The sequence below is a fragment of the Mirounga angustirostris genome, unplaced genomic scaffold (assembly GCF_029215605.1).
Source record: "Mirounga angustirostris isolate CCGP_5_RB_7025 unplaced genomic scaffold, mMirAng1.0.hap1 SCAF_4, whole genome shotgun sequence".
Lineage (NCBI taxonomy): Eukaryota > Metazoa > Chordata > Mammalia > Carnivora > Phocidae > Mirounga > Mirounga angustirostris.
The window spans coordinates 124293660-124315838 of record NW_026991712.1 but is presented as its reverse complement, the minus strand read 5'-3'; positions in this window follow the sequence as shown (position 1 = coordinate 124315838).

Here is a 22179-nt window from a genome sequence, read left to right as displayed (position 1 = left end):
AGATATATGTATTTTAATTGATGTATATCTAGGAGTGGAATATGTGTATATATATGTACATATATGTCTATATTTAGATATATAATATGTATCTAGTGTGTGTGTATATATATATATATATATATTAGATAGATGAACTATCAGTATGCTTGTCTGCAAAAGCAAAGGTCTTAACTATATGAGAGAGTATGGAATACAGTGTACAAGCCCCATGAATTTAAATATTATCAATATGCTTCAGTTTCTCAAATATATTTTTCTGTAGCATGGACTTTTTCTGGAACTCCAGACTCCAATCTTCACTGGCCAACTTGAGTTTTCCACCCTACTTTGTAATGAATATTTCACATTAATCTACCCAAATCCATGCTTTAGTCCTTTGCCCAAACGTTTTCTCCCTCCAATCTATCCCATTTCATATAATACCAATTTCAGCATTTCATACTGTGAGAGATCTTTGAATTATCTTCAACTCTCTTTCTCTCAGACTCTGCTTCTAGCAATCTGGCAAATTCCACCAGCTTTATCTTAAAGATCTAGAATTTGACTACTTTTCAATAGCTCCATAGCTGCTTAGATGAACTAATGTAAGTCTGTCAACCATTGTGATCTATCAGATCATTCCTCTATTCAATCTTGCAATAGCCTTCCACCATTCTCCTTGATTCTTCTGCCCTTATCCCTTTTCAGTCTCATCTTATCATGGGAGTCAGAGTCAACTTATAAACCCATATTATATAATGGGCTCACTATGCTAAGAACCCTCCAATATCTTCCAATCTCATTCCAAGTAAAAGCCAAAATCTTTATAATGTCTTAGAGGGCCCAATATGATTTTCTTTCCATCACTTCCTGTCAATTTTTTCTCCACATTTCTGACCATTTTCTCTTTCTGCCATTTTGCTTTCTTGGAGATTTCTCCTCACTAGCTTCCTTGCTATTCTCCCAACACCAGTCTTGCTGCAAAGTTGACTATTTTCTTTTATTTTTTCAACTGCTTGAGATGCTCTTTCCCTCCAAATACTTGATGGAATTTCTCTCACACTTCCTTTAGGTTGTATTTGAATATCCTCTTTTTTTTCTTTGAAAGCTTTCCTTGGCTACCCTCCTAAAAATATAACAATCCATATCCATAATCAATACCCCTGCACTTTGTTTTTGACTTATTTTGTTAGGGTTTTATAACCTATTTTTTTCTAGTAGAAATTATGCTACATACATCCAGTAATTTTGTCTTCTTAGCTCACTTATATAAAACTAGGAAAAAATAAAACTAGGAAAATTTAATATACTCTTGTACTAAATTGGGGATTAGGAAAGTGCCTGCTATATAGTCTTTACCTAATATACATTATTGAATGAAGCAAATAATTCAATAGATTTATTATTTGAGATTCCTACTGAGTATATTGTTATTTTTTTAGGCCAATGCCTTAGCCTTTCTATTCTGTCAAGCCAGAAACTTAGCAAGACACAATATATAACTCCACACAAGTTAATTGAATAGGATAAATATGAGGCTGTTTTTGTTTTCTTCGAGAAAATTATAAGTTAAACCATACAAAAACACCCTATCAGGGCAGGTCCCCTAAAAAATATTGGCCATGTGATATTAATGGACATTGTGAGTAAACTAAGTAAAGTCAACCATCCACATTAGTTTTTATTACATCCTGTTCTAAAAACTAAATATATAAATAAATAAGTAAAATTTATTACAAAGGCTGTATTATAGCTTTACTTTACCCCATAAATTTGTAAAATAACTGGATAAATGAATCTATATCTCCTGCTTCAAGAACCTAGGAAGTAACTCATTATATATTTAAATGTGTATGCATGTTAATGAGCTCACACCTGCAATGGAGCTTGGAGTCAGTCATTTGACTCAAACAGAACAGACTTTAAGAAACCTAGTTATGCAAGTCTGAAAACAACATTTACCAGATTTTTGAAATAGGGTAATTAATTAAATATTTATGTACAGCAATTTCCTCATCTGTAAAATGATAAGAAATATTTATTTAATTCAGTAAGTATTAACTGAACATCTACTGCATTTCTAGATCTCCAGCTCTGCCATTTCTGCATAATTAATAACTATCTAAATTTGGCATGTTAATTAACATATATGTCTCATCAATAAATGGGGGAAAATAACAAATCTCATCTCATGAAAATGAGACAATAGATATAAGGGAATTTGCATACTTAATTTTGTTTTGTTTTTCACACAAGGCTAAATAAATGATAGGAGAATAAAGGCTCCATAAAGGACATCTATTACTATAAGGTAGGTTTCTTAGCTCCATTTTACAGGTGAAGAAACCACATCCAAGGGAAAGTAAATAATGCGGTCAAGGTCTCCCATCTGTAAGTAATGGAACAGCGATTTCAACCATAGCACATCTGGCTGCAATGTCTGTGCTTCTAACTAGCACTCAATGCTGCCTTGGTTTCTGACTTTAAGTTTTTAATCTACTTAGTGAGAAAGACATATATTTGTAATCATATATTAAAATGACATTCTTTCTCTCATGAGTTTTGAGCAAAGTGCAAGAACAATGCAATAAATAAGGGAAGGTGCCAGAGTGCTGGTCTAGAACATGCTACATGATTATGGAAATAGTTCAACATTAGCTCTTTATCTGCGTTGAAGTTTGAAAATAAAGTTGAAATGACTGAAAGTAGTGTTCCTTTGGAGAGTGTTGCCAGTAGGTTCTATGCTTTCTCATGAAAAAAGAGGGGGTACTTTCTCTCCAATGTAAGCTAAGCTTGAGAGTCTTCAACCAAAATAGTTAGAGAACTTGACATTAGCACAGGGTCTTGGGGGGCAAAAATAGGGTCTAACTTCACTGAGAAAATTCTAAGGGTACAGGGCAGAAGCTAGAATAGTGTGAGATGGAGTAAATATGATAAAGAGGGTTGCATGAGGATGGCTAACTCCATCAGAGCCAAGCTGGCCTGGTGTGTTTCTAAAAAGTAATCCCACATAAGAGGACTCCCTGGAGGGGCAAAGATACCATCCTGAGGCTTTGGGGATAGTGGGGAATCAACAGTGGGCACAGCCAGAAGAAGGACATTACTCATGCCAAATGATTCTCTATTGAGGTTTTCCAGTAGAAGGTTCTATAAGGAGGCTAAAACAATGCCCCCTAAGATAATAAGCCTTAAATTGTAATCATCATAAGCCATCTGAGTCAGATTACAAGTGTACCAGTCAAGTAGGATCTTTTCTTTTTACTACTCTTCTTCCCCCCTCCCCAGGTCCAATGGGGAGAGGTCAGCGATTATGGTTAATTTAAGAAATTGAGAAGGGCATGGACTAATACTAGTGAAGATACTAACCCTATGCCTCCCTGACCCTAAAAGTACCATTTGAGGCTTCCAACCAGGGCTGGAGACTTAAATGGTAAGAGCGCAGAAGTGACACATTATATTGGCTGGAACTTAATTAATAAAATGAGCTCGCTTTTGTGACCAAAAGTAATCAGAATATATGGGACCTGTCATAAATGCCTTTACCTAGAATATAATTACAATAGGTCAGAAAGATATGAAGATGCATAAATGTGCATAGTAATTCAGAAAAGGACACTTGGCCATAGACTTTTTAGAAATATATGAGGTAGAATTTGTGAGATCTGGTAACTGATGTTATAAGAGGTGAAGGAGTAGGAATCCAGAATGATTCTCCCACTTTTGAGTCAGTATGACTGGAATAATGTTATCAATTATATTAGACCATTCATATTAATGAAAAGGAAAAAAATAACAGGAATCATACTGAATCATGTCTATATTCAATATTCAATAGTTCATTGTTCAGTTCATATATTGCACAAGAATTATATCTCCTGGTCAAGACAATGCATGTTGAAAAAGACTCTTATGTACTCAATTATTTGGAAAGGCAGTCCTAACCCTTTAAGCTAGTATTTTTTCCCTTACTGACTTCTATAACAGAGAAAATTTTTATTTATATCTACAAATGGATATTTAAATTCTTCTCATGAGAACTCAGAATTTGCTTGGCTTCTTAAACCCTCATCTTACTGTCCCCAAAGCAGTTTGCTGCTTCATCCCAAATGTGTAACATTACACCCATTTCATACTCAAGGACCACTTCTAAATTTAGAATCATTTTAGAAACTCTGTCCTGATATTTTAACATTCTGACAAGTTGCTAATCTAGGAAGACATCATGTATCCCATTCCTATTAACTGAGCTTCTGCCCCATTCTGAACCTAATGCTTTTTCCTAATGTTTAGGGAACTTAATACTTTCTTCCTTCACCCGGAACTGAATTTCAGCTGTAACTCTACATCTTCCACCTCACTGGAGATGTCAGTTTGGTTATTATCACTTACTTGTGCTATTACAATAACTCCAAGCATATACATAGCTGTTACACCCAATCTAGTACTTTGTTGTCAGAATTACTTATATAGCTAGGAATGATAGTTAAAATATTTAGCATGGAGGAGGACATGGGCATCAGTTACTCAGAAATGGTGCTGCCTGGGGCTCTGAAACAGAATCCTGTAGTTTCTTTGCTGAGTATGATATTAACTTTGGGGTTGCTAACTTAGAGGCAGGGAGGAGGTCCCAGGTGAGAAAATGGGATGACAGAGGAGTTATGGGTGAAGAGAGGTACTCAATGGCTTACATGTTTCATCGTATTAACAACTGGTCCAGCCATTTGTGTGTATACAGGCTGCATTTGTGACTAAACAGAAAGATCATGATTTGAAAGATCATGCAGGTTTGCGAGGAGAATGGAGTTTTAGACTACTAGCTAGCTCAGTTTGACAGCATCTACTCCATCAAATCAGTGTCTGACAAATGTTATTCTTAGCCTAGTCTCATATCTAATTGCTAGAACAATGAATCCATGAATCTGATATAGTACAGATCTGTTTAAAAGTCCCAATGGCTCTCTGTTACTTATGGAGAATAACTCAATTCTATGGTACTGTCATCTAATACTGTAAACAAATTTATAAAATGCATGTACCTTTCCACTACCATTACCCACCTTTTTCTCATTCCAAACCCAAGTACTCAAACACATTTTTGAGTGCCTGTGTCCTTGATATTGTATTATGACAAAAAGATTAATAAAAGCCTTTGCCTCATTGTCTGCAGAGTTAGAAATGTGATTGAATAATTACAGGATTATGTGATGAGTGTTGATAGTAATAGCCCGAAAGTTTTGTGGGACCAAATTTAGAAGTGACTCATTGAACATGGCAGAGCAGGCAAAAACAATGGAGTCAGGGAAGACTCTTCTAAGGAGATGACACATGAGTTTAGTCTGGATAAATGAGGAGGAGTTGAGCTTCACTGATTCTTGCAAGAGTGGGGAAAATAGCGCAGTAGGCCAGGCAGTTTGCACAAAGACACTAAAGCAAGACATGTAATGCCCTTTTTGGGAAAGAACATACAGCTGGGGAAATGTGAATGGGAGATGAGGGAATAGATCATAAAGTTCAATTAAAATATGCTAAGGAGTTTTAAATTTATTTAGTAGGCATTGGGTGGTCATGTTCCAGAATTATAATCACTCCCTTGTAAACATCTTCAAATGGTCCCCATTGCCTTCCAAACTAAGTAGACTACTAAAATTTAAATTGAGGAAAGTGAATTCCAAAAATAGTGTGGATTAATGCATTGTGATTATTGGTTTATCTGCCTCCCGTATAAATCTATGTATGTGCCATGTTTATATTGTAGTTCCTGGAACAAAGTCATTGCTCAATAAATATTTTGAATAAATGAATGATATCTGAAAATCATCAACCAAAATAACTACCAAAACAAGAATCTTTATGCTTTATTTCTCCATTCTATGGCCTTATGCACTTCATGGAAAATGTAAACATAGTTCTATGATAAATTATTCCTGGCTTCAACAATACATGTGATTTAAATATTTAAGGAAATAAAATGACTTCGAACTGTAGATCCTGCTGTAAATTCCTGTACTTCACTAATTTTATTAACTTTTTTTAAGAGAAGATTTACTGCAACAAGATCCTACTACTGGAATCCAACCTAATCCAATGTAATCTCAAAGGGCACTTCCTCTGGACACTGGTCATACTTGTAGTAACTCATTTGAGTGTCAAATCCTGGCTCTAGCTCCCATTTTACGCCCCCTATAAAGATCTATAGGGTCTATGTAAAAATATTTTCTGAGTTTCAAAACATACCTGTGGAATGATACAGAAAGACTTCCATGGGAAAAAAAGTAAAGAGATTTATTATAATTCCCCTCCACTGTAAGGTAGAATTACTCAAGTAGAAGTTGGGAATTAATTGATCATTGGTAGTGTACGTCAGAGATAGGGGGTTTAAGGCCCAAATATTACCAGTTTAAAAACATATGTTTTAAGAAAAGGAATAATTAAGGCCTTTTGTTTCCCTTTTCAGGCCATAATTGCTATTATAATACCACAAAAATTAATTTATATTCTGCTAAATCCAAAAAGGTAATCCTGAGGCAAAGCTCATTTCTTTTGTTTCCATTTTTATTTAGAAATTAAAGCTAATTTCTATTTAGATCTTAGTATGTGGCATTCTCCATAAAAAATAGTTTACATATTTGGTTGCACATAATACTCCCAACAACCTTGTTAGGAAGACTTGGTGTTAGCCCTCCTTTATGAGTAGGGGAACTGCATTTTTAATAAATTAAGAATTTGCCTAAGATCTCACAATTAATGGCTGTAGAATAAGAATCCAATCTCAGGCAATCTGGCTCTACAGATGACTATGCCATCTCTTCACTATACTGCCCCTTTCAATTTAAACTATTTGTTTTCTATTTTCTTACTTTGGTTGAACTATTTTTTTTTTTTTTTTAGCTATTATCCATCATTGAAAGTAGATATGGGTAAGCGGTCTTGAACTTATTTATCTTATACCCTTAAGGATTATTTTTTTTTCTTGCTTTATAAGCTAATAAAGACTTCTGTCAATCATCATATTGATACAGAGTGAAAGGCCTTGCATTTAGTACAGTTTCTAGGCCCATATAGTCTCTGTGTAAGAAAAATAATGATTGATTTTATTGTATATTTTATTTTATATATTTTTAAAATTTTTATCTAAGTAATATGCATGTATTCATACGCTAGGGCTGCCAGAAAAAAATACCACAGACTGTGTGACTTAACAACCAGAAATGTTTTTTCTCACAAGTCTGGAGCCTGGAAGCCCAAGATCAAGATGTTGGCAGATGAGGTTTCTTCCAAGGCCTCCCTCCTTGACTTACAGATGGTCTCCTTCTCACTGTGTCCTAGTGTGGCCTTTCCTCTGTATGCATACGTCCCTAGTGTCTCTCTTCATATAAGGCCATGAGTTATTAGGATTAATTATTAGCTATTAGGATTAGGGCCCCACTTTATTACCTCATTTAACTTTATCCCTTCATAATTCCCATCTCCAAATGCAGTCTCATTGAGGGTTTTGACATGTGAATTTTGGGGAGACACAATTCAGTCCATAAAACAATGCCTATCTTTTTAAAATATCAAATATTATAGTGAGCTTACAATGAACACAAAAGATCTCTGCCAAGCCCAATTTTTCAGAGCCTATTATTTTTGACTATTTGGGTTTTAGCTTATCTCATGCTCCCTTCCCCATTCGCTCCTCTCCCCATCCAGTCTCACTTTTTTTAGCTCAACCATTGGTTACTTCAGCTTCTTCAGAAATGATAAATATTTATTTTTAAAATCGAAATATGATTCACATACCACAAAATTCATCAATTCCAAGTGTACAATCAGTGGTTTTATTATATCCCCAGAGTTGTTTGATGTCCCTGAATCTTTGTTAGGTTTTGCTCTCATCTTCTGAGGGCATACTTTTCACTTAGGCATCACCATACTTTCCACTCCAGGGATATCAGAAGAATCAGAAGTTGAATCTTTGTATCCAAACTTGACCAGTCATTGGATGTGGGCTACTCCTAGGGAGGGTCCATAACTTCAGGTGGCATTGCCCTTTGGTTGGTCCTTCTTGTGCACAGATCAGTGTCATGCTTCCAAAGCAACACCAAATTTCCTAATTTATGTGATTAGCCCACATCCTGCTGAGTCATGCCCAGTGAACCAACGGTCTTTACTTAGGCAGGATAAAAATCTTGGGAGGCATTGCCCATCTCCCATGCTGATTGTTCTACCTTTCAGCAAACCGCAATTTCTGAATGCCAAGCCTCCTCTGTATCTTCTCTCTGCTCCAACTTCCAACTCAGCTGCCTTGTCCTGGACTGTTTCAAAAATATTATTTCCTGGGGCACCTGGGTGGCTCAGTTGTTAAGCACCTGCCTTCCACTCGGGTCATGATCCTAGGGGCCTGGGATCGAGCCCCATATCGGGCTCCCTGCTCAGCGGGAAGCCTACTTCTCCCTCTCCCACTCCCCCTGCTTGTGTTCCTGCTCTCGCTCTCTATGTCAAATGAATAAATAAAATCTTTAAAAAAATATTGTTTCCCTCTCACAGCAGGCCCAAAAGCAGGCCCACTAACTACTGATGTATTGTCCAAAGTACATAGGACCTAAGATGACCTAGGTCATCTCCTTTTCTGATCATGTTGCTAAAACCTCCATTCTACATTTGAATATATAACTTTGAAATGCCATCTTCACCACAGAATCCTGTTCCAGAGGCCTACATAGAGGAGCAGGTAAAAGATCCCGAGTAATTACCTCAAACTATTTAACAACCCCTGCTAGGTAAAAGCCTGGAGAGGAGAAATGATAACCCATTTCTAATTACTTCTTTACCTTCTTCCTTTCTCCACTCTCTATCCCTAACCTGGACCCTTCTGCTATCATAGAAATTGTTTACTCATGAGGCGCTTGGGTGGCTCAGTCGTTAAGCATCTGCTTTCAGCTCAGGTCATGGTCCCAGAGTCCTGGGATCAAGACCCGCATCGGGCTCCCTGCTGGGTGGGAAGCCTGCTTCTCCCTCTCTCACTCCCCCTGCTTGTGTCTCTCTTGCTGTGTCTGTCTCTGTCAAATGAATAAATAAAATCTTAAAAAAAAAGAAAGAAATTATTTACTCATAAATGAGCATAGGTATTATCTTCTATATATTACAGAAAAACCTATGCACTAATTACTCCAGGGTTGGCCCATGATAAAGTAGATTATTTATATATATATATCTCTTAATAGAACAGCCAGAGTTTCAAGGTTATTTTCTAGCTTTAAAAATCATATTTTTAGGCCGCCTGGGTGGCTCAGATGGTTAAGCGTCTGCCTTCGGCTCAGGTCATGATCTCAGGGTCCGGGGATCGAGTCCCGCATCGGGTTCCCTGCTCAGTGCAGAGCCTGCTTCTCCCTCTCCCTCTGCCACTCCCTCTGCTTGTACTCTTCTGTCTATCTCTCTGTCAAATAAATAAATAAAATCTTTAAAAAAAATTATATTTTTATGTTCAAGGAGCTGAATGTTACCTTGGCATTGCTCTTTGATGAATCCCATACGATAAATCCTATTTTACAACCCCACATAGCCATCACCACTACACCAGACCACCCCCCTATACAGATACATGACTCAGTTGAAGAAAAGAAAAGATCTTGCAGACCGACAAACAAAGGGGAAAAGAACATTAATAATTTTAAAAAGGGAATTTTTTACATCTATGAAACTAAAAATTGTGCAATACATAAATATGTATGTGAAATGTTCAAAGAAACAAAGTTAAACCCATTCTTCACTTAGGGCTTTATTGACCATTAAAGATAATAATACAAAATGTATATAGTCTACTGGAAGGTATACTAAGTCACATTTTTCATATGCATTTGACCAGATGAGGAACTACTATTTGAGTTAATATAACTTATATAATATTCCACTGAATAATCTTTAAGATTTACTTCTGGAACTTAATGCCAATTATTGTAATAATCACTTAACATAAATTCTACTTTGGTTGTCTGGAAAAAAACTTCATTATTCTTGATTACATTTATTGGCCATATTGTTCCACAGAAAATTTTAAAACTGAACTTTTATTAAAATGAAAACAGCTTAATTTGTAAGATGTTAGAATGCTAGATTTCTGTTAGATGTTAAATTTCTTTCTTTTTTTATTTTTTTAGAGAGGGTAGGGAGGGGCAGAGAGAGAGGTAGAGAGAGAATCCCAAGCAGGCTCCATGCCCAGCATGGAGCCCTACATAGGGCTGGATCTCAGGACCCTGAGCTCATGCTCTGAGACAAAATCGAGAGTCCAACACTTAACTGATGAGCCACCCAGGCACCCCTAAATGTTAAATTTCTAACATACATTGACATTTCATTTTTGGCCACATTTGTTTGGCTCAGCTAGATATTTAAAAATAATGTCTTCAAATTATTTTAATTTTCTTTTCAAAAATGTCTGCAACCCTATAAGCCCAATTTGGTTCACAATATTTTAAAAAGATAAAAGATATGAGCTACCTTTGGATAAGTTAAAATAACAACAAATGTCACAATTAGGAACTGATTTTCTTTCATAATGCAACGAGTAATTTGTAACAAATGAAATAAATGTGAACATAAGATTTCAGCATTATAAAGCAAATTAACCTCCAAATGTTTTACATAGACACAAAAAAGGAAGTCATCTTAATCATTATTAAAATTCTGTGTAATTATTGATTAAGTCTGGCAGTGATGTTTTATATTCTTTATTGGATATTATGTACTTTGAAGGGTCTCAGTGTGATGGGTAAAAAATGTATATATCATTTCAGACAGGTAATTTTGGAGAATCATGGATTGAATGCCAAACTCATTGATGAGCTAGGATAAAATATCATTATTCTTTTGGTAGATTTTATAAAATAAAATTATATTTAATAAACCCAACTATTATGTAATTGGTATGCACTTGAAAAGTAAATGGACTATTACAGAACATAGTGTAGGAAGATTCTGAACTCACCTTCTCCCACAGACACAAAAATCTACAGCTACATCTGGAACAATTTCCTCTGAAAAAGAAGTGAAAACTAGCTGTACTGCTTCTCCACAATAAAGAATAACACACACACACACACACACACAGATGGGTAGGAGAGGGAGAGACACAGTCTCACCAAAAACCCCAGCCCTGGTGTGGCGACCCACAATAGGTGGGATCTTATAAATCCAGAGATTCTCCTGGAGGAGTGAGGGATTTGTGCCCCACATCAGGCACTCCAACCCTTGGGATCTGCATCAGAGAGATGTGCTGACTGGGAAACTAATGGGGCTTATGTCCAAGTCAAACTAAAGGGCTATAGGGAACTGAGATTCTCCTTTTAAAGGGCTCACGTGTGGTCTCACTTGCCCTGGAACCCAGGACAAAAGCAGTAATATGAAAAGCGCCTAGACTATATGTGAAAATTTATTTGCTAATCTTAAAGTATCTGCCGGAAGTGTAGGAGACAGTTGGTACTCTCTCGAGAGACAGAGACACTGGTAGGCGCCATTTTGCACTGTTCATTACCCTCCTAGCATAGGAGGCACACACAAAAGTGTCACCCTCTTGGTGCCTTGCTAAAGCCAGTGAGTACAAAAGCCTCCAGCATTTTCCTGCTCCTTCCACACACCTGATGAGGGCTAGCAGTCATGGCATTCTCTCAACCCCTTGCTAAAGTCTTTGGTCTCAGAGACAAGGCACTCAGCTGCAGCACTGCTGAAGCAGGTGGGTGTACCCTACCCCCTACACTCTCCAGCTGCCTCACTAAAGCAGGAGTGTGCATGAAATCCCTTGATTGCTGGCCCTGGTGGCCAAGGGGGCTTAAGTTCCTGGGCTCCACAGGACTGTAACAATGAGAAAAACTGTTCTTGGCAGGCTACAACCCCCAGTGCACTGCACAGACAGCAGACTGAAACAAATTCTAGTCTCCCTGTGAAAAAGGCCTATTTACTTGTACTGGAGCTTCAGCCTGAGGGGCAGGCTTCAGGTTTGCCTAAAGAAGGTCTAGAGAAGAACTCTCAGACAACATAAGCAGGGAGACAACCATCCTTACGTAGTCTCTTGGACTCACTACAGCCCATTGCTACCTCCCAGATAGAAACTTACACTCTCATCTGGAGTCCTGATTTTTGCAACTGTCACCCAGACAGTGCCTCTAGATATTCTGGTCTGGAGGCCATACGGTTTACAATTTTGGCCCCATAAAACTATTTATTTGCATACTTTATTTATTTATTTATTTTTATTTATTTATTTCACAGAGAGAGACACAGCGAGAGAGGGAACACAAGCGGGGGGAGTGCGAAAGGGAGAAGCAGGCTTCCCGCAGAGGGGAGAGCCGGATGCGGGGCTGGATCCCAGGACCCTGGGATCATGACCTGAGCCGAAAGCAGACGCTTAACGACTGAGCCTATTTGCATACTTTAAAAGCTGTTGCCTGAGGGGATGGCCTCCAATCAGCCTAAAAATAAACTAGTGCTAAATGATATCCTTTTTCTTGGGACACTGACAGGTCTTGGCACACCCTCAACAATAGGGATCTATTATGAATAAATCAGGCTGCTGAGACAATCACAAATGTTCAAGAAGCAACCAAGAGTTAGGGCAAGGTTGAAGAAGAGGGGTTATCTACACAGGTCCACTCCTTCAAGACTGGGAGAGGTAGCTGGTTCACCTAACCAACAGAAAGAAACAGAGTCAAGCAAAATGAGGAAACAGAAATAGGTTCCAAAAGAAAGAACAAGATAAAACTGCAGAAAGAGACCTTAATGTAATGGAGATAAGTAATCTACGTGATAAAGAATTCAAAGTAATGGTCATAAAGATGCTCACTGAAATTAGGAGAAGAAGGATGAACACAGTGAGAACTTACACAAAGAGAAGGGAAATATAAGAACATGCCAAGCAGAAGTCACAGGGATGAATAATACCATAACTAAAGTGAAAAATACACAAGAGGGGCTCAATAGCAGATGATAGGAAGCAGAAGAATGGATCAGCCATCTGGAAGACAGGGTGATGGAACTCACCCAATTAGATCAGCAAAAAGAATTTTAAAAAAGTGAAGATAGCTTACAGGACCTATGGAACAACAAGTGGGATAACATTCTCAGTATAGAGGTCCCAGAAGGACGAAAGAGAGATAAACGGGCAAAGAACTTATTTGAAGAAATAATGGCTGGAAACTTCTTCCCTTACCTCAGAAAGGAAACAGACTGCCAGGTCCAGAAAACAGAGAGTTCTAAATCAGATGAACCCAAAGAGATCCACACCAAGACACATTATTGTAAAATGTCAGAAGATATGTTAAAGAGAGAATATTAAAGTAGCAAGAGAAAAACAACTTGTTATGTACAAGGGAACCCCCATAAGACTATAAGCAGATTTCTCAGCCACAATGTTACAGGCCAGAAGAGAATGACATGATATATTCAAAGTGCTGCAGGAAAACAACCTCCCACAAGGAACATTCTACTCAACAAGGTTATTATTCAAAGAAACTCCAAGTTATCTTTTCTAATATTGTCAATAAAATATTTAACTGTACTTATTAATAAGTAGGTAAATAGTTGTTATATGTGTTTTAGAGGTATAATATCTTACAACAGCTTCCTGATATATGTAACCCTGCCCTGGTGAAATCTATAATTTATTTCCCAAGAATATTTTTATATAAGTTCAGGTCTTTGTAAAATTTGAGTTAGAGAAAACAAATTTCTCAATGCTTTTTCTCCATGGGTTGTTAGATTAGATTAGATAGATAGATAGATGATAGATAGATAGATAGATAGATAGATAGATAGATAGATAGATAGATGATAGAAAGTCTAACATTATTTTCAAATAAAATGAATTTCAAAATGGATAATTTTAAATTATACAAAGTCCACCTCCAAAATATAAAAATAGAAATATATGCTTAATCTCCTGTCCAATGGAATCAATATAAATTCTTAAATAATTATATTGCACGGTAATATTTCCTAAGGAAAATAATTTTATAATACATCATCATCAGACACTTTTTTATTTGTATTTTTTTTTAATTTTATTTATTTATTTGACAGAGAGAGAGAGAGACAGACAGCACAAGCAGGGGTCGCAGCATGTCTATGGAGAGGGAGAAGTAGGCTCCCTGCTGAGCAGGGAGTCTGATACAGGGCTTGATCCCAAGACCCTGAGATCACAACCTGAGCCCAAGGTCAAAGGCTGAGGTTTAACCAACTGAGCCCCAGGAGCCTCCAGACACTTTCTTAAAATGAAGCAAACTTTTATATTTCAGTTGTGAATTGTATTCTGACACTGAAAAACCATTGGTGATAACAGTAAGATGAATTACCTTTTATTTTTACTTATTGACCATTTAGATTTTTCTTTTTATGATTTACCTGAATAGACCTCTTGATACATTGATCTATTGGTATGTCTTATTTTGTAGAAGTTCCTTTTATACTCTGGATGCTAGTTCTAAAGTATTTACATGTAATGCAAATATATTCTCTCACTCTTAAGCTTCATTATTCTTTTACTAGTTTCTCTTCATGATCAAAAGTACTTAATTTTAATGAAGTACAAACTGCAATATTTCTATCAGTGATTTTGCTTTTATCATATTTAAAAATTACTTCCCTATGGAGCACTTATGAATTTAATTTTCTTTCACATTGAGGTTTTTAACCCACCTGGAACCGATTTTTCCTTTGAATGGAAAGTTAAAAGATCAATTTCTTTTTTTCTGAGATAGCCAATTGTTCCAGTGCCAATTGTAAATGTCTTTTTCTATTTCCCACTCATCCAGAGTGCCATCTTGTCATATACCGAGTTTCTATATATGCACACTTTTAAGATTCTATATGGTGTTATAACGGTCTATATGTCTATATCATTCTGCTCCAATACAACATTGTTTTAATTACTGTAGGAAAAAGGGAAATCCTTCTACCTTTTTCTTTTTTGGAGAGTTTCCGGACTATTCTTGGCATCTGACACTTCTATTTAAATTTTATAATCTGTTTGCCAAATAAAACCACACATATATACATACACTTCTCTGCCCCCTATGTCTGAATTTTAAAGTTTAAGTTGCAGATAATCTATTTATGAGCACAGTATAATGTCTTTATTCATTTAAGCCTTTTAAAATGTTGCAACATACGAATTTCTACTTTCATCCATAAAGCTCTTGGAAATACTGTATTAATCTTACTCCTAAGTATTTTGTACTCTGAGTGCTATTTTAACTGGCATTTATTTTTTTTAATTGGTTTTGTAGATATATAGGAACATAACTGATTTTTCTGAACTTCTACCTAGTGGCCTTGTTGAACTAATTCTAATAATTTACTTGTAGAAATTTTGAATTCATATGTATAATAATATAATCTACAAATAATAACATTATTATTTTTTTCTTTCTAACCACACATAACTTGGATATTTTTCCTAAGCTCATTTAATTGACAAAGACATTCATTCTAAGGTGGAATAAACATAGTGAAAATCACCATTTTTATCTTGTACCCACATTCAGAAGAGTTTTTGATATTTTGCTACTAAGTACATTGCTGTAGGTATTTGTAACCACTTTTAAATAATCATATTAAAGAAATCACCATATATAATTTGACAAGTCATTATTATTATTATTATAAATGGGGAGAAAATTTAAGAAACACTTTACTGCATCTGTTGAGATGAACATACATTTTTTTGTTATTTGGTTATACAGAAATATATGTATATGCACACATTTATTTGCATATATATCAGCATATATGCATATATAGTTTATATGTATACTCATATATACATACACACAAATACAAACATATATTCTTGTTACAACGTATTTCTCAAATCCCATTTTATTCTTATTTTTAAAATCAGAAATGGAAATTGAATTTTTACAAGGCCCTTTCAGCATCTATGGAAGCATACTTGTTTGTATGTATGTAGGTTTCTTTCTTTTCATCTAATAATATGGTATACATGTTAATAATTTCTGAATATAAAGTTAGAGTTAGCTGCATTTCTGGACTAGATCAATAAATATTTTATATTATTTCATTTGGAATTTCTTATTTCTATTGATATGAGTATTTAAGATTATGCATTTCCCTCTGATTGTGGCTTTACATGTCTCACTTATATCCTATAATGTGTTATTTTTCTTTCTTCTTCTTTCTTCAGCTAATACAGCAGAAGAGATGACTTACTGTACATGTGTTACATTCAGCCACAACTGAAAACAGAACAAGTCCAGAATGTCACACAGGTCCAGTAAAAAGGACCAAAGCGACTGTTTTGTTATGAGCAAGGTGGGTCACTCAAAGGTGGTCATTGTGACCAGATGGCTATGGATATTCTGGCTCCATTGAAAGAAGTTCGAAGCAGTGGGTATGTAGTCCAGCAGTTTGTATCAGTGTCACTGGCCTCTGGCTTTCCTTATTTCTACTCCTGTGGCTTCCATGGGTGCACAAACTAGTGGTTTACTTGGACCTCTGTCTCTTCTTCCTTCTTTTTCTCTTCAGGCTGCACATTTGATTCTTTCCCCACTTGGCTCTCATGTTGTGAAAGTTTCCAAGAAGATGGTACTAAGGCCAAGGGTTTAATTCTTAGTATTATATTTTTCAGGGTTTTTAACTTTCATTTTGTATTTTCCCTTTCACTGAGAAAAATTTTAATAGAGAGAATTTTTTTTTAATTGAAGTATAGTTGACATATAACATTACATTATATTATATTAGTTTCAGGTGTACATGTGGTGATTCTGCAATTCTATACTTTATGCTATCCTGACTACAAGTGTAGCTATCTATCATCTGTCACCATACAGTACTATTATAATACCATTGATTATATTCCCTATGCTATATTTTTCCTCACTGTGAATTAGTCATTCCATAACTGAAAACTTGTGCCTAGAGAGGGATTTTTAAAGCTTCTGTGTGCAATGTCTTATTAGGTTTCCAGATTTGTTATTAATTGCAATTTTTATTGCATTAGAAATCAGAGAATGTGGTTTGTATTATTTTTATTTTAAGCACCTTGAACTTTTCTTTGTGGTCTAATATATGATAAGTTTTGGAGAACCCATCCTATAGTAATGGGTTTAAAGTTTTAGGTATATTAATAAGATCTACTTTATTGATTTTGTTGTTTGAACATATCGCATCCTCACTTATTTTTGTCCAATTCATCTAGACACATTCATCTATCTACATTAATCTACTATACTATATGGTGTGTGTGCATATATATATAAGATATATATATATAATATACACACAGACATATATGTGTTACATTATAGAAAAATAACAATAAGATATATATATATGCTTTTATTCTAAGTTTTCAGTCAATTCTTCTCTGCATGCTTAAAATTTTTGATTAAGTGTCCAATGGAAAACATAAGACTAATATGATGGAGAAGAGGATATTCTCTATTGAGGATTCACTCTTGCTGCTCACAGGCAGATCCTTTAGCAGCCGTCAACAAGGACTGAATTGATTCTACATTGAACTTCAGTCTTTGCATGTACTTGTCTATTTGCAATTCTTTCTCATTCCTAGAATGTAGCCCTCGAGCTCCTAAGGCGAAGGTTGGAATTTTCACAGGATTCTGCCAACTGTGGAAGCCCTGAACACCCATGTTTGTCCCCTCAGCTCTAGGAGGCGTCTTAGACTTCTGTCAGCTTCTCTGCTTGCCACTCGTTGCTTCTGCTCAGATTCTTAGTTTCTTACATTCCACCTTTGAATTGACAAACACCTCAAGAGAAAAAAGAAAGTTTTATAAATCAGATTCAAAACTTTTATCTTCTGTTTTATTCAGAAAGTTAGCTTCGCAAGTCCTTGAATCCTTGGTAGCTTTCTGATAATTTCAAATAGATATATTAAATATTTGGTCTGTTTTTTTCAGTTGTTGTCAGTGAAACAGTTGCTCTCAAACAAGCTGGCCCATCATTACTAGTTGAAGCACCTGTTCCATTTTCAAACAAAATATTCAACGTGTTTATCTTTTCACTTAGCTTTAGCAATAAAATATTCATGTGCAATGTTTTCTGTATGAATGCCAACATTTGGGGAAAGACTGCTGCCTTGGAAATTCAAAATCTTTCTAAAGAATTCTTAACTATTAAGAAGAGACAGGGTGAACTTTTCATTCTCAGTTTACTTTATCCTCAAATTCTATCAACAAAATGTAAAATATCGAATGCATGTTAGATTGGTAAATTTGTTTTCTCATAGTTTCTAATCTTGATGCTGTACTTTTCTCACCATTTATGGATATCATCCCATTAATACTATGTGCTGGGGAAAAAAGGCTTTCTTTTGTCTTTTAAGCCATATCTCCTATAAAATATTTATTACAACAAATTCAGAACGGAAACCAAAAGACACAGCTGATAAACAATAAACAGGAAAAATACATAAGTAAGGTGATACGAATAAATTAGGAGGCTCAATAATTGATCAGAACCTTATGCAACTTATACCATAAAAGTAAAAAATACTATTACTTATAATAGCGGGGAAAAAAAAAATCTGTGTCATTGGCAGAATGACTGTACCCTAAGGACAAGTTCAGTTTTAAGATAGTGGGTGCAGTTATAATTCAATACTAAATTTTTATGGCCTTGAAAAATTTCCCATTTCTCAGTTCAGGTGGGAGAAAGAATTGGGTGCTTATGAAATCATTAATAATGATGTTAGAACAATTATAACAGAAAACATTTATCCAGCCTCTGCTTACAACTGTATTCTCTGATACTTCATTATAGACTTTCATATAATACATAAAGACTTAATATATTGCACAGGAAACTTCATTATCAGCTAAGTGCCTGTTATGCATATGGTGAGATCATTACTCATAAAGTCTGGTTTAAAATTTATCTCTACTTATTTGTACTAGATAAGAGCAAACTTTTAAAATGTACTCTTAAATACAAAGCTATATTCTTAGTTCAAAAGAGACATAAAATGGTCATGGACAAAGGGTGACACATGATGAAAACGTATTAAAACATCATATTTTATCTATTGTGATTCATGTTTCCATCTGAATATTCATCCAGAATATTAACAGAGATTTAGCTGTACTTGAAGACTGATACGAGAAGGAAAAAAAAAAAGCCAACCAATCATTTCTTCTGCAGTGTTGCCAATTTATATAATAACTTTGTAAAAAAAAAAAAAAAGGCTAGTTTTTTTAACTCATAACCACAACATTTTAGTCTCAATTTGATTTTTTAATTTTTTTTAAAGATTTTATTTATTTATTTGAGAGAGAGAATGAAATAGAGAGAGCATGAGAGTGGGGAGGGTCAGGGGGAGAAGCAGACTCCCTGCTGAGCAGGGAGCCCGATGTGGGACTCGATCCCAGGACTCCAGGATCATGACCTGAGCCGAAGGCAGTCGCTTAACCAACTGAGCCACCCAGGCGCCCTGATTTTTTAATTTTTAAATAAAATATTTTGGTATTTATGAAGCACAGCATTAAATGATGGTGATACACATTTGTGTCTATGCACCTGTTGAGACTACTGGGATAGTTAGGTGACTACATTCATGTATCTTTTTAATTGTATAAATAGAATAAGAGTATCACATAGTTTATCCTTTGCATTAAAAGTTCTTAGTCTACTCATGCATACATGCACATCACACACACACACCTTTCAGAAATCTTTACCTGTAAATTAGATTCTATAAGTAACCCATACAAGAGTGTGTTCATATTTGTAAGTGTTCTATTATTTTGTGGGATCCATCCCTTTATCATTATGTAATATCTTCTTTCTCTCTTGTTACGGTCTTTGTTTTAAAGTTTACTCTTTTCTGATAGATGTATTGCTACCCCAGTTTCCTTTCTGTTCCCCTTTGCATGTAATATATTTTTCTATCCCTTCACTTTTATTCTGTATGCATCACTAGACCTGAAGTGAGTCTCTTATAGGCAGCATACAGATGGATCTTGTTTTCTTACCCAATCTTTGATTGGAGCATATAGTGCATTTACATTTAAAGTAATTATTGATAGATATGTACTAATTGCCAGTTTGTTGACTGTTTTCTGGTTGTTTTTGTCGTTCTGTTTCTTTCTTCTTCTCTTGCTCTCTTCCTTTGTGACTTGGTAACCTTCCTTAGTGTTATTCTTGGATTCCTTTCCCTTTATTTTTTGTATCTATAAATTGGCATTTCATTTGTGGTTACCATGAGTTCATATATAACATTCTATGTGTGTAGATGTCTATTTTAAGTTGGTGGTGACTTAAGTTCAAGAACATTCTAAAAAGCACTGAATTTTTACTTCCAACCTTTATATTTTATATTTTTATGTCATATTTTACATCTTATTTTGTATATGCCTTGAATAATTATTACAGGTCTAGATATTTTTACTACTTCTGTCTTTTAACCTTCATATGAGCTATATAGGTGATTGATCCATTATCTTTACTACACGTTTACCTTTACCTGTGAGAATTTTTCTTTTATAATTTTCAATACTGATTTAAATGCCACCTTTATCAAGCACAAAGTTTTAATATTTATTTTAGCCTCTTAAGTGACCTTTCATTTTTTTTCCCATTTTTTTCTGTATGCCTGTTCAAACTGAAAACTCCAGGGTTTCATTAAAGATGCAATATGATATGTTCCAATATGGGAGCAGGGGTTGATCTAGCAAATCAGTCTTTTTTAGTTTAGACTTTTCCAGGGTATTCTTGCTTGCCATTTTGTTCTCCAAATGAACTGAAGAATAGTTCTGTAGTTTGTTTTTAAAAAGATTGTTGATATTTTATCAAAATCAAGCTATATTTACAGATTTACGTTAAGATAATTGACATCTTTATAATATTGAGTCTTTTTTATCCAAAAATATGGTAAGGCTTTTTCTTTTTTCACATATTTTGGGGGTTTTGTTGGTTGTTGTTGCCGTTGCTGTTTTTCATTTTATGACCCATAACATTTCATAGTTTCTTTTTTGAATTTTTTTATTTGCGTATAGCTGACACATAATGTTACATTAGTTTCAGGTGTACAACATAGTGATGTTAAATTAGTTTCAGGTGTATAACATAGTGATTCAACTTCTCTATATATTATGCTGTGCTCACCACAAGTGTTAGCTACCATCTGTCGCCGTAAAATGCTATAATGATATCATTGACTACATTCCCTATGGTGTGCCTTTTGTTCCCATGATTTATTCATTCCATAACTGGAAACCTGTATTTCCCACTCCCCTTCACCCATTTGGCCCATCTCCCAACCCCCTTCCCTCTGGCAAACATAAGTTTGTTCTCTGTATTTATAGGTCTGATTTTGCTTTTTGTCTGTTTATTCTACTGTTTCTTTCATATAGCTTTTGCATATTTATCATTAAGGTTATCCCTAAGCATTGCATTATTTTGTTATTATAAATGGTGTCTTTTTTCTTTTTTTTTAAGATTATTTATTTTAGAGAGAGAGAGAGCGCTCACAAGCAGGAGGGGCAGAGGGACAGGTAAAGAGAATCTCAAGCAGATGTCACAGTGAGTGCGGAGCTCAAGGCTGGGCTTGATCTCATGACCCTGAGATCACAACGTGAGCCAAAACCAAAAGTCAGTTCATTTAATAGACTGCACCACCCAGGCACCCCAATGGTCTCTTTTTTCAGTATGTCTCCTGATCAGATATTATTCGTAAATATGCAGCAATTGATTTTATGTATTATATAAAAGTCTGTAATGAAGTTATCAGAAAATATAGTTGTAAGCAGAGGCTGGATAAATGTTTTCTGTTATAATTGTTCTAATTTTATATCATCATAAAATCAATAATAATTGATTTTATTATTTACATAATAAAGTTATGTAATGGGAACACACTTAATGGATACCTAAATACTCAGGAGCACTTGGGTGCTCAGTTGGTTACACATCTGACTTGTGATTTCGGCTCAGGTCATGATCTCAGGGTTGTGGGATTAAGCCCAGCTTCGGGCTCCATGCTCACAGGGATGTCTGCTTGAAATTTTCTCTCCCTCTCCATCTGCCCCTCCCCCCACTCATGCTCTTTCTCAAATAAATTTATATAAATATATAAATATATATATATATATATATATATATATATATATATATATATATACCCCCATAGGGAAGGAGGAGTTAGAAAGATGCAACTTTCTAACTGACATCAGTCTATTTTTTAAAATTTTCATA